Genomic DNA, 7,278 nt, shown 5'->3' with positions numbered 1-7,278 from the left:
AGCCAGTCAATGATTCTCATTATTGATGTTTCTCTCTCCCCTTCCTCTCTGAATTAAATAAAAATATATTAAAAAGGGGGTGGGAATCTTTGTGATAATATAGGTGGACATTGAAGGCATTACGCTAAGTGAAATAAATCAGAAAAGACAAATCCTGTATGATCTCACTTATGTGGAATCTAAAAAATACGTTGAACTCATAGATACAGAGAACAGATTGATGCCAGAGGCAGGGGTTGGGTGAGATGTGTAGAGAGGGTCAAAAGGTACAAACTTCAGTCATAAAATACATGTTATGGGGATGTAACATATAGCATGGTGACTATCTATAATAATAAAAAGGTAATATTCTAATTAGACTGGACAGCCGAACGACCTTCCAGAATGACGTCCTTCCCGATAAAGCTGTGGCAGTGGGGGCTGAGGCAGGCAGGCAAGGAGTTAGGGGCAATCAGGCAGGCAGGCAGGTGAGCGGTTAGGAGCCAGCGGTCCCAGATTGCGAGAGGGCTGTCCGACTGCCGGTTGCGGGATCAGGCCTAAACCAGCAGTTGGACATCCCCTGAGGGGTTCTGGATTGCAAGAGGGTGCAGTCCGGGCTGAGAGACCCCTCCCCCCAACCCATGCACGAATATCGTGCATCAGACCTCTAGTCTACACTAATAAAAGAGAAACATGGTAATTAGCGTACGACCGCTACCCTTCCCATTGGCTAATCAGCATATCCTTATGCAAATTAACTGTCAGCCAAGATGGCGGCCGGCCGCCAGGCAGCTGGAAGTGAACATGAGGCTTGCTTGCTCCAGTGACTGCAGACTCCAACGTTCCCCGCCTGACTTGCCGGCCTCTAAGTTGCAACTCTAAGCAACTATGTACTATGTTGCAAATAAGAAGCTAAACAAAACCCCAGAAACCAGCGTTCAGGCAGCTGGGATCTCAGAGCTGAAGTTATACATTGTTTCAATTATAGAACGGCAAACAAACCAGATACGAAGCCTCAGAGCTAGAGCCAGAGTTAAAGCTGGCCCAGAATAAAATAAAAAAAGAGAAAAAAAAAGGAGCGGTTGGGAGCTTCAGTTAACAACTGCCAGCCTGAAAGCAGACCTCAGTCCCTCACCCAGACTGGCCATGCACCCCATTGGGGACCTCCACCCTGAAGGGTGTGTGACCAGCTGCAAACAGCCATCATCCCCTCATCCAGGCTGGCCAGGCACCCCAGTGGGGACCCCCACCCTGATCCAGGACACCCTTCAGGGCAAACCTGCCGGCCCCCGGGCCTCTATCCTATATAGTAAAAGTGTAATATGCCTCCCAGCACCGGGATCAGCGTGACAGGGGGCAGCGCCCAAACCCCCTGATTGCCCTGCAGCTCTATGTGTGACAGGGGACGGAGTCACAACCTCCCTATTCGCCCTGCTCTGTTCCTGACAGGGGAAGGAAGGCGCCCCGACCCCCTGATGGGCCCTGCTCTGTGTGTGATGAGGTAGAGCATAACCTCCCCATCGGCCCTGCCCTGAGTGTGACAGTGGCGGCTCCCCAAACCCCTGATCGGCCCTGCTCTGTGGGTGATAGAGGGCGGTGCCCCAACCTCCTGATCTGCCCTGCTCTGTGTGTGACAGGGGGTGGTGCCCTAACTCCCCCATCGGCCCTACTCTGTGCATGACAGGGGGGAGCTCCCCAACCCCCTGATGGGCCCTGCTCTGTGCATGACAGGGGGGAGCTCCCCAATCCCCTGATTGGCCCTGCTCTGTGAGTGACGGGGTGGCGCCGCAACCTCCCCATGGACCCTGCCTTGAGTGTGACAGGGGGCAGTGCCCCAACCCCCCAATCAGCCCTACCCTGAGCATGACTGAGGGTGGCATTGCAACCTCCCAATCCGCCCTGCTCTGTGCATGACAGGGGGCAGCGCCCCAACTCCCCAATTGGCCCTGCTCTGAGCCCGACCAGGGGCTGCACCTAGGGATTGGGCCTGCCCTCTGCCACCCAGGAGCAGGCCTAAGCCAGCAGGTCGTTATCTCCTGAGGGGTCACAGACTGCAAGAGGGCACAGGCCGGGCTGAGGGACCCCCTCCCCCGCCGAGTGCACAAATTTTTGTGCACCGGGCCTCTAGTCCTATATAAAAGGCTAATATGCAAATTGACCGGTGAAACGACTGGTCGCTATGACGCACACTGACCACCAGGGGGCAGACGCTCAGTGCAGGAGCTGCCTCCTGGTGGTCAGTGTGCTCCCACAGGGGGAGCGCTGCTCAGCCAGAAGCCGGGTTCACGGCTGGCGAGTGCAGCGGCGGTGGTGGGAGCCTCTCCCACCTCCACGGCAGCACTAAGGATGTGCTGAAGGCTTAAGCTGTCAGTCGGACATCCCCCCGAGGGCTCCTGGACTATGAGAGGGTGCAGAAAAATAATGTAACTGTATGGTGACATGTTAACTAGACTTACTATGATCATTTTACAATATATACAAACTAGAGGCCCAGTGCATGAAATGTGGGGAGGAGGGTCCCTCAGCCTGGCCTGTGCCTTCTCGCAATCCGGGACCCCTCGGGGGATGTCTGACTGACAGCTTAGGCCCGCTCTCCACAGCAGTTGGAAATCTTTAGCACTGCCATGGAGGCAGGAGAGGCTCCCGCCACTGTGCTCACCAGTCGTGAGCCCAGCTTCTGGCTGAGTGGCGCTCCCCCTGTGGGAGCACACTGACCACCAGGGGGCAGCTCCTGCGCTGAGCATCTGCCCCCTGGTAGTCAGTGCGCGTCGTAGAGACCAGTCGTTCCACCGTTTGGTCGATTTGCATATTATCCTTTTATTATAGAGGATAGAGGATAGGATATTTGAATGTCATATACCTGAAGCTACTATGATGTTATATGTCATATCTTAATTTTAAAATGTGTATTTGATCATGTAACAGGTTTTGTAATAAGGTCACAATTTTCTTTATCATTGTGGATCAGAAGAATACAGAGGCTATGAAGAGTTAGAGGAACGTACATTATCATATTAAATACAGGTGACCTTTGAACAATGAAGTCAGGGGTTCTGAACTCCCACACAGTAGAAAATTAGCATATAACTTCTGTCTACCCAAAAACTTAACTACTAATAGCTTCCTGTTGACCCAAAGTCTTACCAATAACATAAACAGTTGATTAACACTGTATGTGTATTATATACTACACTAGAGGCCTGTTGCACGAAGAGATTCGTGCAATAGGCCTTCCCTTCCCTTGGCTGCTAGCACCGGTTTGCCTCTGGCACCCAGGACCCAGGCCTTTGCTCTGCCGGCCCCGGAACTGTCAGGCTTCGCTCCGCCACTTGGAGCCTATGTATGCAAATTAACTGCCATCTTTGTGGGGTTAATTTGCATACTCTCCTGATTGGCTGGTTAGTGTAGTGAAGGTACAGTCAATTTACATGTTTGTCTATTATTAGGTAAGGTTCTTACAATAAAGATAGAAAAGAAGATCATAAGGAAGAGAACATTTATAGTGTTGTATTATAATACATTGAGCACCATAAAGTTTACAAGATTAATCCTGTCAGTACCTACATCAGTATTGTTTTATATGATACAAAATACTGTATGTTATACATATTACATTAGACAACAAAAATGAAAAGATAATGTGAAAAAGAAATTTACATTTACAGGTATGATTCATGCATTGATAATGAAGCAACAATATTGATTGCTGTATGGTAGTTTAGTGTAATTGATATGATTGCTTCATGGTAGCCTAACCTATACATTAATGCAGTGATGGCGAACCTATGACACGCGTGTCAGAGGTGACACGCGAACTCATTTTTTTGGTTGATTTTTCTTTGTTAAATGGCATTTAAATATATAAAATAAATATCAAAAATATAAGTCTTTGTTTTACTATGGTTGCAAATATCAAAAAATTTCTATATGTGACACGGCACCAGAGTTAAGTTAGGGTTTTTCAAAATGTTGACACTCCGAGCTCAAAAGGTTCGCCATCACTGCACTAATGAATGAACCATTATAAATTTTTCATAGCATATAGTATTACAGTCATAGTTATAATACAGTATTGAAAACATTACATTTTTGAAAAACCACTTACCTGTGATAAGGTGATACCTAGTTTCTCCAACTGTGAGAGATAGAAGCATACTGTATGTTAATGTAATTCTTTGAAAGCAAAGTTATGAAACAGTAAGAAAATGAAAATATTACTAATTTTACACTAAATATCACTCACCTTATGCCTATGTAAGGATAGGCTATCCACCTCAATACAGGTCTTGCACATGATGTCCTTACACAATGAATACCTAGGTGATAACAAAAATGTCTCATACAGTTATTAGATTTTCACATGAAGACAGGCATACACAGAAAGTTCCTTAGCTTTACAGCATGATAATGATTTACTTACTATTCATTAAGTGGAAGAGGATCATCGTGAAAGTCTTCATCCTAGTCTTCATGCTGAGTTTGCTGAGGATGCGGTTGGTCTTGCTCTCTTGGGTGGCAGAAGCAGAAGAGATGGAAGCGGAGGCAGGCACACTCTAACTTTACGGAAATACCTTTATTTTCTGTCTGACTTTTCTGCTTTTTCATTTCTCTAAAAATGTTTCTATTCAGTACCAATCCCTCCACATTTGCTTTACTGTGTCTGTATCATAGAAGGGTTCTTGTCATGAAATAAGTAAAAAGCAGTCTTAAATAATCAGACCCTTCTGCTAGATTGACGCAGGTCAGTTTGCGTTCTGGCACTGCCTCTTCATCTTCCTCTTCCTCTGGCACTGGTTCAGACGCACTCATCTGCATCATGTTGTCTTCTGATGTGATGTCTTTTAGCTCTTGAATTTCTCCAAGATTCTTACCCCCCCACCCTTTTTTTTTTTTTTTTTTTGCAATACCCACAATCTCATGATTTCCTTGTTTGGTTCTCATAAATTCTGTAAAGTCAAGCACATCATTTGGACACAGTTAACAACAGCAGGAATTTATTTTTTTTAAAAATATATTTGATTTTTTACAGAGAGGAAGAGAGAGGGATAGAGAGTCAGAAACATTGATGAGCGAGAACCACCGATCAGCTGCCTCCTGCACACCCCCTACTGGGGATGTGCCCACAACCAAGGTACATGCCCTTGACCGGAATTGAACCCGGGACCCTCCAGTCCGCAGGTCGACGCTCTATCCACTGAGCCAAACCGGTCAGGGCAGGAATTTATTGTTTTGGGCTTGATGGCTTTCATGGCTTTTTCTGTAACAACGATGGCATCTCCAGTGGTGTAATCCTTCTAGACCAGCGGTTCTCAACCTGTGGGTCGCGACCCCTTTGGCGGTCGAACGACCCTTTCACAGGGGTCACCTAAGACCATCCTGCATATCAGATATTTACATTACGATTCATAACAGTAGCAACATTACAGTTATGAAGTAGCAACGAAAATAATTTTATGGTTGGGTCACAACATGAGGAACTGTATTTAAAGGGCCAGAAGGTTGAGAACCACTGTTCTAGACTTTCTATCGGCGTCAACTTCCATAGGGTGATAATCCTTTCCATAGAGTACCATGCATGATACAAAGACTTTAAAGGTCTTTGTGACCCCCTGATCTAGAGGCTGAATTAGAGATGTGTTTGGGGGCAAGCAGATCACTTAGATGCCATTGGTGTTGAAGTCATGGGGTCTGGATGGCCAGGGGCACTGTCCAATATTAAAAGAACTTTAAAAGGCAGTCCCTTACTGGCAAGTTAATTCTTGCCTTTAGGGACAAAGCATCAATGGAACTAATTGAGAAAAAGGGTTCTTGTTGTCCAGGCTTTCTTGTTGACTGAAAGCTGGTATTTATCCTTTCCCTTCAAGGCTCAGGCTTAGCAGCATCATATATAAGGGCACTCCTGATCATAAACCCGCCTGCATTTGCACAGAACAGTAGAGCTAGGCTACCCTTCCTATCTTAACTCCTGGCGCTTGCTTCTCTGCCTTATTAATAAGTGTCCTTTGTGGCTCCCCCCCCCCACCCCCAGATTAGTGCACTTTGACCTGCATTAAAAAACTGTCCAGGCAGATATCCTTTCTCCACAATGATTTTCTGATTAGCATCTAGGAACTTGTGTGCTGCCTCTTGGTCGACAGAAGCTGCTTCTCTGTTAACTTGAGATTTTAAAGCCAAACCTCTTTCTAAAAGTATCTAATCATTCATTGCTGGCATTAAAGTCTCGAGCTTTAGAACCTTCACCTTCCTTTTGCTTTAAATTGTCATATAGTGACTTTGCTTTTTCTCAAATCGTATTAGGTGTGCCTCACATCTATAGGTATGCCTTTCTTAAGCAATCCTGCACCCACATAAAAGCTGCATTTTTAGTACTAGATAAAAGGTGTTTTGCAAAAAGTTCAAGGTCTTCATGCCTGCTGGTATAGTTACAGTGACAGCTTTACAGTTGTTTTTTTTTTTAACACCGATCCTTATAGTGGATTAATTTATCTTGAAATGGCAGCAGTTGCAGCTGCAGAACTCCATCTACAGTACTTATCAAGCAATTTTTCTTGTCATGTCATGTCTTCTCTGCTTCTTGGGAGCACTTTTAGAGGCAGTGCTAGAGGCACTTCGTTTGGCGCCATGGTGTTGTTCAAGGCTTACAGTGCTGCACTAAATATGACAAAAAATACATGAGAACCCTGAGAGATCACTTTTTACTGCAATATGCAATTTACCGGGGAGACGAACTGCTCAGAGATGATTAGCATTTACACAGCATTTTAAGCAGTTACTTGCAACACTTGAGTCCACCACAATAGCAACAGGAGGTGGCTATGAAATTATACAGTAGTACAGTATGTATTACAGTTATTTTACATTTAAAATCATATTTTACAGTTATTAAATACTGCATCTGTAGGTTTACATTTCTCTCAACTGCGAATGGCACTGTGTATGGTCTGTATTAGTGCATAAGTTTTGGTAAATTTTAATTTTTTAAAATATATTTTTATTGATTTCAGAGAGGAAAGGAGAGGGTGAGAGAGAGAGAGAGAAACCATCAATGATGAGAGAGAATCATTGATCGGTTGCCTCCTATATGCTCCCCACTGAGGATTGAGCCTGCAACCCAGGCATGTTCCCTGACCGAGAATCGAACCATGACCTCCTGGTTCATAGGTCAACCACTGAGCCATGCCGGCCAGGCGAAAAGCTATATTTAAAACTGATATATATATATATATATATATATATATATATATATCTTGACCTTAGTTTTCACTACAGATATACATAAAGAAAAAAACTAGAAAGAAA

The 7,278-nt window shown here is 45.1% G+C and overlaps 1 protein-coding gene across 6 annotated transcripts in view; it reads left to right on the top strand.

Annotated features, from left to right (window-relative positions):
* Positions 1-7,278, top strand: part of LOC102420637 (KIF1-binding protein) — a 21,855-nt gene that overhangs the window by 7,875 nt on the left and 6,702 nt on the right. Inside the window, exon 2 of one of the 6 annotated variants that reach the window (XM_023747544.1) lies at positions 5,261-5,262. The exons of the other annotated variants lie outside the window; for them this stretch is intronic. The gene's annotated coding sequence lies outside the window, so the exon portion shown is untranslated. The remainder of the gene's footprint in view (positions 1-5,260; positions 5,263-7,278) is intronic. 6 annotated transcript variants of the gene reach the window in all.

The sequence above is a fragment of the Myotis lucifugus genome, unplaced genomic scaffold, assembly GCF_000147115.1.
Source record: "Myotis lucifugus unplaced genomic scaffold, Myoluc2.0 scaffold_901, whole genome shotgun sequence".
Classification (NCBI taxonomy): domain Eukaryota; kingdom Metazoa; phylum Chordata; class Mammalia; order Chiroptera; family Vespertilionidae; genus Myotis; species Myotis lucifugus.
This window is presented reverse-complemented; position numbering and strand designations above follow the sequence as displayed.